The 12,131-nt window shown below is 39.9% G+C and overlaps 1 protein-coding gene across 5 annotated transcripts in view; it reads left to right on the top strand.

Annotated features, from left to right (window-relative positions):
* lpp (LIM domain containing preferred translocation partner in lipoma) overlaps positions 1 to 12,131 on the top strand; it is a 218,183-nt gene that overhangs the window by 68,394 nt on the left and 137,658 nt on the right. The window lies entirely within an intron of this gene.

Genomic DNA, 12,131 nt, shown 5'->3' with positions numbered 1-12,131 from the left:
TTGAAGCTACTTCCAGCAAACTCGGCACCGTCCTTCAGGCTGTTCAGACTGATCAGGCTGTACTGGTTCTAACGGATCAGACTCCCGGTTTTCCCGTAGCGGACGATCAAATATCCCAAAAGCTCCTATTCACTTAGACTGCCGGAATGTTCAGAGCCTGGCCCGGCATGTTCAGGATTTCAAACTCTAACTGTGAAAACTCACACGTGGCCTGAAGCCCCTCCTCTCTCCCTCTCACTCCGTCAGTGCACCTGTAACACACTCTCACTTCATCTATCTCTCTATCAATGCCACATACTCTCTCTATCCATCTCTCTATCAATCTACCAGCAGCACACAGGCACTCTCTCTCTCTCTCTCTCTCTCTCTCTCTCTCTCTCTCTCTCTCTCTCCAGATTTCTTTATATCAGTCTACCTGTATCACTCTCTAACTCCTTCTGTCTTTCAAACACTAAAACTCTCACTTTCTATATACATGTAGCACTCTCTCTCTCCATTTACCTTTCTACCATTCTCTCCATCTATCTATTTACTAGTAACACTCTATCTACCTATCTGTCTAACTCTAGAAGTACTGGGACCCTATCTGTCTAACGCGAAGTATTGGCACCCTATCCATCCATCCAGAGAAGTATTAGCACCCTATCTATCTAACGCTACAAGTATTGGCACCCTGTCTCTACATCTATTTATCCAACCCTAGAAGTATTGGCACCTTATCTATCCAACACTAGAAGTATTGGCTCTCTATCTATCTATTTATCTATCTATCTAATCACCTCTATAAGTATTGGTACTCTAGTCTATCAAACTCAATAAGTATTGGCACCCTAGCGATCTAGCCGACGCTAGAAGTATTGGCACCCTATCTGTCTATCTATCCAACTCTACAAGTATTGGCACCCTGTCGATCTGTCTCCCTTTCTTTTTTTTTAAAACTCCACATTAGGTTCAGCTCTCAAACTGATAACTATTTTAAACTTTCAGACCGACTGTGTCAAGCCAACATCAGAGTTTGTCATGAAACTTTACCTATATCGTTTCCATTGTATTCGGATCACCTTCTTTTCAGGTGTTCATTGGGGTTGAGGTCAGGGCTCTGAGCAGGCCTCCCATTTTCTTTCACACCAACCTTGGCAAACCATGTCTTTATGGATCTTGCTTTATGTGCAGGGGCATTGTCATGCTGGAACAATTTTGGGTTAGACCTCTTAGTTCCAGTGAAGGGAAATCATTATGCTACAGCATACAAAGGCATTCTAGACAATTGTATGCTTCCAACTTGTGGCAACAGTTTGTGGAAGGCTCATGTATGGGTGCGATGGTCAGGTGTCCATATACTTTTGGTCATATAGTGTAGCATGTACAGTATGTCTCATTGTTTAGTGGAAGTTAGCTTCAACTCTTTTACCTATTAAGTCAGAACGCTTAGTCAAGGTCAGAGTAGGTACAATGCTTATAAAATCACAACCACAAAGATTGGCTTCTACAATAACTGCATAATGAAGTTTAAATTGAGAACTATGGACCACTCTACAGTAACTAGCCCCATGAAGGCAAATAAACATCATCTCCTGGTGACAAATAAGTAACCCAGTGACGCTGTTAAGGACCACTCACAGCTTCCAGCCACGCCTGTGTACTGTCCAACAGCTGGGGGATTAACCATTCATCATCTTAAAAAAAAATTGCTTGGGTTTGGCACAATTTGTGGGGAAAACATGCCCCAGTTATAGACAGCTCCAGTGATTATGTACTGTTCTTTGTAAATATGCGTTAATTATAAAATGATAACAGGCATGCTGAGAAAATTGAGCTAACCTGCAGGCTTTCAGCTTAACTAGAAAAAAATGTTAAAATAAATGTTAATGATGCCTGTTGTTGTGGTGCCTCTTTATTATAGTCAGCTTGATCAAGGGCTCTTGTGATTATGTGCTGTTCTTTTTAAATAGCTCCAGATCCACCACAACTCTGGTGGAGATAAAGCTCTTGAATGAATGAATGAATGAATGAATGAACGAACAAATAAATGAATTAACTAAATTTGCAAGCAATTGTATAGCAAAAATACGAGTAATTTTATAGTGCATCTGGAAAAGCTAAGTCTCCATTTAAAAAAAGCTTTCCATGTGTCCTTGTATGAACCTTCTCAGGCTCTGCTGACTTTTATCACATGCATATCCAATTTTTATAATAAGATCAAAGAGTAATTTTATAACAGGGAGCACGGTGTCATTATTACCAACCTCATTAGGGATCTGATCATCATCGCTCTGAATCAGTAAGACACTGACTGGTAAGGCCTGTAGATATAAAGGCACATGATCACACATTCCAGGGTCGTAGAGAGGAGGAAATGTCTGGAGCACTATTTTGTCACACTCACGTGCTTACGAGTTTAAGGTTTAAACAGCATTGCACTAGCTTTGTGATCCACGTGCCTTTAGCCGAGTAGGAACCAGAATCTGTTCTCTACTGAATAAAATATTCACGTCATAATTTTCAAAGACAAGGGTGAGTGCAAGTTAATTCGACCATTTATCCCTAATAAAGTGCTAGAGACATAATTTATAATTAAGTAAATTGCTGTAATTACAAGCTGCCTCGGTTCAGTCGGCCTCTGTGACTGTTCGCCTTCTCACTCAGGCGCAAGAGGAGGAAACCTTTCCGGGAAGGAGCAGCGGCAGGGGAAATCATGCTTCCATGTAGATTTGAATTTGACGTGAATTGAATTGTGGGTGTGTGAACGTTCCAGCCAGAGCTTTTCATTTTGCTGTGAAGGTCCCAGCTGACATTTTGATTTCATTTGGAATGTCTTGATTTTCTGTTAGAGATATCGATACATCTGTCCCCAAGCCAACAAATTGAATGAACACTCAGAAATGCATGCTTTTCAGTATTTTACTTACAGAAGGCCATGCACTTTTGAAGAGCATATAAGAGAGTGCTTGACAACACTGAAATATTGATTCTGCTCTTTGTGGTTTAACTCCTAAACAAAGTTGACAATAAATGAAATGTTTGCTTTAATGAATAAAAAGTTTATTAGTATATTAACTTGACCTTTTTGCAGTAAAACAGTTATTAGTTCATATTATTTTGCTGTAATACTAACCCACACAATCAAGGTCTGCATTTCGTATTATACTACAACACCGTTAAATGATTAATTCTGATTGGTCAGACAGTGTTGATTAATTTTTTATAAAAGCACGGCTTGGACAGTTCCTGATGCAAGGCACATTACAGGTTTATATTAATGTGCTAGTTCTAATACTTTATCGTTTCAGGGTTAATACCTTGCACAGGGACTTGTATGGTGGAGACTCAATTACTCGATTCTGATTGGCTGAGATGAGAGGTGTGCATTCAAACCGGTGAACGCACAGGTAGTTCCAGTATTTTTAATCACCGTTCTAAATTAATGTGCTGCCTATAATTAACTGTAACCATAGTAACGTACAGTTACAGTTGCATACAGTAGTTAAACTCAGAGCTTCATTATTAGTAGAGACGCGGCACAGACACACACAATCTCTCTCTCTAATAACTATTTATTATAATTCATTCAAATAAATGTAATTTTATCACACTACTTTATCTCTGTATGATTTGAAAAGTGAATAATTCTATATCTACAAACCCGTATATAAAACAACTAACAAAAATGAACCGTTATTTTTATCCTTTCAGTCAAATTTTGCACTGCAAATAACAATGATAGCTTTGACTTGCCAATGCTGGCGAGTGACCATGTTATAAGCCGGATAATCCACGGTTAGGTGTGCATTACTCCATTTTAATGAACAACGTGGATACAAAGAACCGAGGCAAGGCGGAGGGCAGTTTCCCTTACATATAATTGTTTATCTGGTGTTTTTTTTTGCCAGGAGATATTTATTTAACATACTTGGAAGGAGTTAGTAAAGCTGTTAGGTAAAACTGTTGCTTTAGGTTTTCAGTTAAGGCTTTGAGTAAGATGTGTCATTTTTTAACTAATAAAAAAACAACAATCCTGTAATCGCTGTGGTATAGGAAGATTAAAGCATATTAAAACATGCTGTTATTGGAAAATAATCAACTTCTGATGGGGTAACCGCATCATACCACCCCATCATTGATTATTTTCCTATAAAAGCACACCTTGTTGTGTTTTATTCCTTACATACATAACATAGATTATGTGATACTCCAGCTTTACGCTGGAAATTTTTCAAATGCAAACAGGCTTTGATGGACGTTTCCCGCTGTGCATGCACCTAATCATTTTGAAATAAGCGTGACTCATACCCATCCATCCATCATGCCTAAAGCTCAGTCCCTCCTCCAAATCGGAATAGTGTACGCTTGACTTTTGAATGAGGTGCATCAGTGTGGCGTATTTCTGCCTATAATTTAGTACGATTGTCCAAAATGCAAAAGGGAACAGAGGGCCTTCTGTGCAGCAGGTCATTCAGAAAGACCCGTTGCTTAGGAGCAAAAGAAATGTGGTGAAAAGAAACTTGCTGAGAGGTCATGTAGAGCTTTTTTTTTCTACTTCACAGTAATTTGTGAGCAACTGGTATCCCATCCTGTGCTACACAGAACAGAACAAAAATAAAAAAGTCTCTCAGCTATTAATTCTGGTGTGTGGTACTCGGGTTCCGAATGGAATAAATTGTTCTCGCATACTGATCTGTACTGAACTGGTTTGAAGCTCATTACTACTGCACGTTACTATGTGCAGACCATTACTACTGTTTTTTTTATGTTTGTAATGGCCACATACTATGACTATTAGCCCATAGGCACACATGGTGTAAACTGGGTAGGAAAAAAACAGCCTGGCTTTGTTGGATGAGTAAGCAGAGCTGTTGTTTTTCTCATATTCTATCACTTTCAGCTTGACAGGACTCAGGTTGAATGTGTTGTTCTTGAGATTAAACATGACCTGATGTTATTATTATTTATGCTGGACCATGTCTGTGATTGTGTCCTTCATCTCGGCCTGTTTTCTCCTGAGATAGACTTTTTGAGCTCATGTGCATTGCTGTGTACATGGCAGCTTGATATTTGCCAGCTTATCCCAGAGTTGTTTACTTGTCACTTGAGCTCTCGCTTGGCCCAGCGCTCAGCGTCTACTATCACACATGTGCTGCTATGTCATGAGGTGACAGCAGAGTACAAGCTGACAAATTGTCACAGGGGGTTAAGATAGCTTCTATAGCCACTGGAGTGCCGAGCCAGTAGGTCAATAATCAGGGCAGAAACAGAAGGAGAAGTGTTTTTCTGGTTTGTTAGTTTCTCTCTCTCTCTCTCTCTCTCTCTCTCTCTCTCTCTCTCTCTTTTTTTTGGTCTGACTATGCGAGGAATAGACAGCAGTTCACACATTTTAATAATTAAAACGATTAGGACCAATATTATGATGTCATATTGTCATTACATCCACATTCATTATCGTGAATGCTCTGAAAAATTCATAATATTATGACTGGCAACCGGTGATGGAAAAGATTCAAGTCATTTTACATGAATATACTGAAATATCCTCCTGATAATATTTGGAAGACTTGGAACTATTTCTGAATTACATGTCCTTGAAATAAAGGGCCTGATGTGCACTCTGCCCTTACTGAAATTTGCATGGAAAGAACAGGTTTAGGGAGGTGGGAATAAACCTGATAATCCAGAGGAAATCTATGCGAACATATTGAAAAATCCTCACAGACCGTGACCTGAGCTCAGGATCAGACTGGGGTGGACCCTGGAGCTGTGAGACAGGAATGCTACCCACTGTACCATCACGCCACCTGTTATTTTGATCTCTAAATATCCGTTCTGCACAGTAAAATCCGTAGTGTTGAATTCACACACAGTTTCTTTTTCATGTCCAATTGGACACAAATGAACTCTGAAATAATTCATTCAACACTAGCTGTTAATTCAACACTGGGGATTTTGCTGTGTGAGATCTACTTGCATCTAAATTACTATTCACTACATGGCCAAAAGTACACGGACACCTGACCATCACAGCCGTATGTGGGCCTTCGCAAAACTGGTGCTGCAAAATGTCCCTTCACTGGAATTATGATGCCCAAACCTGTTCCAGCAGGACAATGTTCCTGTACACAAATCGAGCTCCATGAAGACATGGTTTGCCAAGTTTGGAACACTGACTGCACCCCAGGCCGCCTTGCCCGACATCAGTGACCTGACCTCACTAATGCTCTTGTGGCTGAATGGTTCAATCCTCACAGCCACACTCTAAAATCTAGTGGACAGCCTTCCCAGAAGAGTGGATATTATTATAACAGCAAAGAGGACACTACAGCTGGAATGGGGTGTTCTAAAAGCAGATATGGGTGCAATAGTCAGGTGTCCACCAATTTTTGCCCCCCATATACATGTACATAGTAACATTTCATTCACTTCATTATTGGCAGAATCAGCTTCACACCATTATATATACAAACCAAATTGGGCGCGACACACACGCGCACACACACACAGTTATTTTGTTATGAAATCTGTACAGAGTTACTCAACTGGACTTTGTGTCCTAAGAGTGTTGTTACCACATAAAAAAAAAAAAACATCAACATTGTATCCTATCCAAACAAAGTTCAACCATCAGGCTAGGCTACGTGCGTCTAATATTGTCAGTTAGCAGAAAAACGTGGGCCGAAATATGGTTGAGTTTAGACAGATAAAAGCCAGTTATAGCACTGTCAAGTGTATTGTGAACCTAAAGTGGTCCAATGTGCAGCATTTAAACTTTAGGCTGAAGCTGTAAACATGTGGTCTCTTCGACATGCTGCTGCTTTATGGCTGTGTTCTGGCTGCCAGATTCGGATGAATTCATTGCTGTAATTCCACAGTGATATGTGTGCCAGATGAAGTGGTTAGTGTGGGCCATCCCTGGGCAATTACTCATTTGATATCGGGGATTGTTTGTGCAAATCTTAAACAGAATGGAGCCACTGACAGTTTACAGTTTACAGTGCAGATCAAGGTAGCCAGTTGGTATTTGTATTAGCAACATTAGGTTACTTTTTATATACTAATGACATACTAATGCAAACACCACAATATATTACTCATTGCTGATTCATTCATATTTATTATTGATTGATTATCACAAATCCCCCAACCACAAAGTGTAGCAGTCTTGCTGTGTGTGTGTGTGTGTGTGTGTGTGTGTGTGTGTGTGTGTGTGTGTGTGTGTGTGTGCGTGTAATATGCCGACCTCATACAGTTTGGTAACACTCAATTTCTAAGAATAAATATTTGTAACCTTCAGCTAAGTCAATCAAACGCCCACCGCTCCTTAAACTGATGTCCTTACTGTGTTCTGAAAGCCACCCTGAAAGTGAACACGTCATCCCTTTGAATCAGCAGTAGTTTAGTGCAGCCTTCCAGCATCTCCTCTACAATAAAACTCTTAACATCGCAGCAGCTAAATGAGCACAACACGAGTGAACGCAATAGCAGGTGTCCTTTCATGGGAATCCAGATGTTTTATTCGACACCATTGTATAAGCACAGTGTACCATATAGTAATTTATAGAAAACCACTTTCTTTAGAAAACCACTTCGGTTCAGTAAGACACAATGGCGGTGATGTACACCATGTGCACCTACATATTAAAAGTCTTATAGAGCATCCGTCATTGTGCAATTGTGTGTGAAGTGTTTAAAAAGCTGATGTGGAAATAACACTGGTAAAATGGAAGCATATTGGGGTATTGTTTTTTTTTTTTTTTTTGCGATGCGCTTGAGACTGAAAACACGTTCAAAGCAAATTACCCTGGGTTGGTTTGTTTGTTTGTTTGTTTGTTTGTTTGTTTATTCAATGCCCCATCATTGTTCCTGCCACCAACACCAAAAAAAAAAAAAAATACACCGTTATATATAATGGTATATAATATACATTAGGTGGGCTAACTGATCACACTTTCTTTCTTTATTTCTTTCTTTCTTTATTTGCAGATATTTTTTTTACAGAATATGTTTAACATAATCTGCTGCTTGATGACAAGATAACAAAAGACACTTTAGGACAATTAATTTGGAGATCTTTTTTTTTTCCACCATCGTTGGTTTTGATGATCTTTGACATTGTTGCTGCATCCACCTTGCCTTGTTCTGAGCAAATCTATCTGCTGTTCCTGGTCTTCATAATAATAATAATAATCGCACGGGGTTTCGGGTAACAGGCCACGTCTCAGTCCACTTCGATGTGGGCTTTGCCAAAGGATAGAGTAAGGGTGCATAGAGAGCAGTCATTAACACCTTGTGAAGCCTAAAATGAGAACTGGGACATCTTATAGAGCGCTGCAGGGATGACGTATTTTTGTAGACCAACCCGGAAGCGTCACCCTGAAAATAAGCTCTGTGACCAGCAAAAGTTTAGGATTTTTACACTTTTGTTCATTAAGGTGCCCTTCACAAATGAACACACACTTTTCTGAAATTTGAAGCCTAAATACAATCGCCAGAAGTAAAACGTTGTTAGCTTCTTATCAACCGCCTTTTTCAAGACACGTAAACTCTTAACAAAATCACGAGTGGAGTATTACTGATGTATTCTATGTCGTAGAATAAAACGTGAACATTTCTTGAGCTTGTGTTAACCTCAGACCTTATTTCAGGCGTTTAACCAAAAACCCCACTGACTTCGGGACGATGGAGCCGGAAGTGCTAAAATGCTGACTTGTTTCCGGGTTTTAGGACTCGTTCCCGCACCACTCTATAGCTGAGTGAATCTAACAGGGACGTGCAAATGAAGACCGCAAGTACTCCATTTCAGATAGGGCTGCGATACTCATCCTTTAAACCAAGTATATTTTTTTGCTGGCAACCAAGAACATGGTTCTGAGCATTTCACATGATTATCTTAGCATTTTCAAATGGCATTGAAATGATGCACAACACTGCAGTGCTACTGCAAGTATGAAATTATTTGGTTGGGGGCATTTTCTAAACCATATATATTAATATAAGCTATGCGGCACGGTTACAGATGATAATGTCTTGGTACTGTCTTCCTCTGATGCTAATGTAACCCAGCTTGTTTTTAAAATCGTGATGCACTGCACCTAGAAATAACTTCCTGGGCCATTATCATGGATTTTACAACATCCCAATAAATCACACCCCTGGTCTCTTTTCTTGATGCTTATTAATCACTTTGGTCTTTTTTTTTTTTTGCAATTTGAAATGCTTTGTAGGCCATTACTTAGAACCTATGCATTTACAAACATTGTCAATTTCATGAGTGTATTAACATCTTTAAGAAAAAATTTAATTAAAGTAATTAAAATCAGCCCAAACAGAAACTAGTAGTCAAGAGCATAATCCTGGCATATGTTTCTTGCCACTTTGTAAATACACAGAGTGGTGCAAGTCTCCCAGTCTTAATAGGAAGGCCAGGCAAACATATGTTAAACGAAAGAAGAAGAAGAAAAAACGCTCCAATTCAGCTCGAAGTGTGTGCGGTCTGGTGACCCTCAGTGTGCTTGAATGATGTTGAAGGTTGTTTTCGTGTGAGCGAGAGGCAGAGGTGAAGACATGAGACAGAGACGCTGCTGCGGTTTCTCAGTATGTAAGAGCTGAGGGAGGAAGGGATGAAGAGAGTTGGAGTGGATATTAAAAGATGATTGTGCGTGGGCTGTCTTGGCTCCGGAGGGAAAACGTAAAGTCTGCATCAATCAGCAAGGGGATAAAACAACACGGCAACCAAAAAACAGCTTCCATAAGAAGGAAAGCAACAAGGGAAGAAAAAAAAAAGAAAAATAATGTGGTGTAGAAATGGTTCGTGTTTCAACATTGTGCCACAGTAGAGATGGTGAAATAACAACAGTCTTGTGGCCTTGCCCACCTCGCGTGCATTTCACTTGTTCTGATTTGTGCCTGTGACTTCTTTGATTTTTTTTTTTCCTCAACATATCTTATATGGCAGAATGTGTAATTCCAATCACCGCTGTTTATTCATCAGATCATGACCATTCATGAACCTATTACTTGAAACCTGAATTAGTGCATCACTCGTCATCACATTAGTCTAATTAAGCTCTCTTAATGCAAACCACAGACAACTGAATTTACATGATCCAGAGATCAGTTACAAGGCCCACACCTGGATTTGGAATGTTTTCATGCATGACTAAACTCAGCAAACTTCTGGTTCAAACATACAGAAAAAAATAAAAGCCTAAGTAAAAGTAAAAACATTGTTACACCTGGGTCGAAATGGAAAGGTTGGTGTATAGATATTGAAAAGATGGATGAAACAACATTAACCCCCATAAACCTACACTCACTGTCCACTTTATTTATGCACATTTATGCAGTTATCCAATCAGCCAATCATGTGGCAGCAGCACAATGCAGAAAATCATGCAGATCCAGGTCAAGAGCTTCAGTTATTTGATGTTGACATCAAACATCAGAATGAAGAAAAAGTGTGATCTCTGTGACATTGATCGTGGCATGGGTGTTGGTGCCAGAAGGGCTGGTTCGAGCATTTCAGAAACTGCTGATCTCCTGTGATTTTCACACATGACGAGCTCAAGAGTTTACACAGAATGGTGCGAAAAACAAAAAACATCCTGTGTGCAGAGGGTGTGCAGGCTGAAAAACCTTGTTCGTGAATGAACTCAGAGGAGACCATCTGATGCAAAAAGAAGTCTCCAAAAACCCCATAATTTCATCACATGATCCGCTAGTAAGTCTTGCAACTGTTGGTGTCAAAGTGCATGCTTTTACATTCAGAAAGAGATTGCACAGATTTGACCTGCATAGGAGGCGTACCAGGAAAAAAAAAGCAGTTGGCGAATAAGCACGTATGCGCCTGTGTAACCTTATCATCGCCATATGTGAAGTCAAGGTCATCTGGTAGTGGGTGGGAAGAGGACTTTTGTGTGTAATTGGAGGCATTTTGGTGCTTAAGAGAGAAAGATTCTCTACAAACACCGTCTAAACAACATAACATTATATGCTTTTCATTCAGTATTTGATCTCCTCAGAGGGTTTGTTTTCAGTAAATCTGGCATCAAGGATCATGAGGATTTGCTTAAGGCATGCTGGCTTAGGTGCTACCTCACCTGACACCACTACCCTGTACTCTCGAGTCCAAGCTAAATGAACTTAACCCCACACGTGCTCTTCATTATCCTGTTATAGAGCTCTATGTGGCTGCACACATCTTCTGGTAAACACACACACGTGTAGAGCCTGCTGTGAATGTCTGATCCCCAGCCACTACAGGTGTCTGGTCATTTTTCACCTCTATCATTGCTGTTTCAGTCTCAACCATCAGAGAGAGATCTAATGTCATATAACATGTCTAATCCACACATTACAGCTTTCCCATTCTATTTGTGAAGCCCAGGAGACTGGCCTGGACAGAGCATTCCCTTTCAAGCCCTCATCACATTCACTCCTAGCTATTGATGCCCCCCTGGTGTTTTATTAACCTAAAGATTGCGCACTGTTGACGTTTGCTTCTAATTCTGGACGGATGACATTTCAGGAGATTAGAACATGTAAATAGCCTCGGTGCTGGGCCAAGTCTGCGGGCCAGGTTCACTTCCACCATGAGATTATATCTCAGATTACAGATCCACAAACAGTCTGACGCCTTTGGCACCACTGGGAGGCTTCGAGGAAAGATTAATACAATTTATTGTTGTGAAGTCAGTGTAGTAATTTATCTGGAACAATGTTCATCCTTGAAATGACTGAAGGTGACAGAGATAGAGAGCGATATTAACTTCAAAATTAGGGTCATGTTGCTTCCTAATCAGTGTTTCAGAAACAGCCCGAGAGAATTAGATTTCGGACACAGTGGAAATTCAATATTGCTGTGAATAAGCCAGTGTTATTTAGTCAGTAGTGCTACATTGCTCTGAATAAAAAAAATCTGTTCTCTAATGTGCTTTCAGGTTGTAGAATTAATAAGTTGCATGTTTGTGTTAGCAGCTTTAAGGGTCACATGCTATGCAGCAGGCCTAGGATTTGGACTTGCAACCTTCAGAAGGTCATAGATTAATATCAAGTTATTCACATTATTAAGTAACTACATGAACTGTTTAGTAACGACCCTGAAAGCAATAAGAAAGGTATATAATTTTGAGAGTGAGGAATGG

The sequence above is a fragment of the Ictalurus furcatus genome, chromosome 11 (genome assembly GCF_023375685.1).
Source record: "Ictalurus furcatus strain D&B chromosome 11, Billie_1.0, whole genome shotgun sequence".
Classification (NCBI taxonomy): domain Eukaryota; kingdom Metazoa; phylum Chordata; class Actinopteri; order Siluriformes; family Ictaluridae; genus Ictalurus; species Ictalurus furcatus.
Note: the sequence above shows the minus strand (reverse complement) of the source record. Positions and strands in the feature narration are given on the sequence as shown.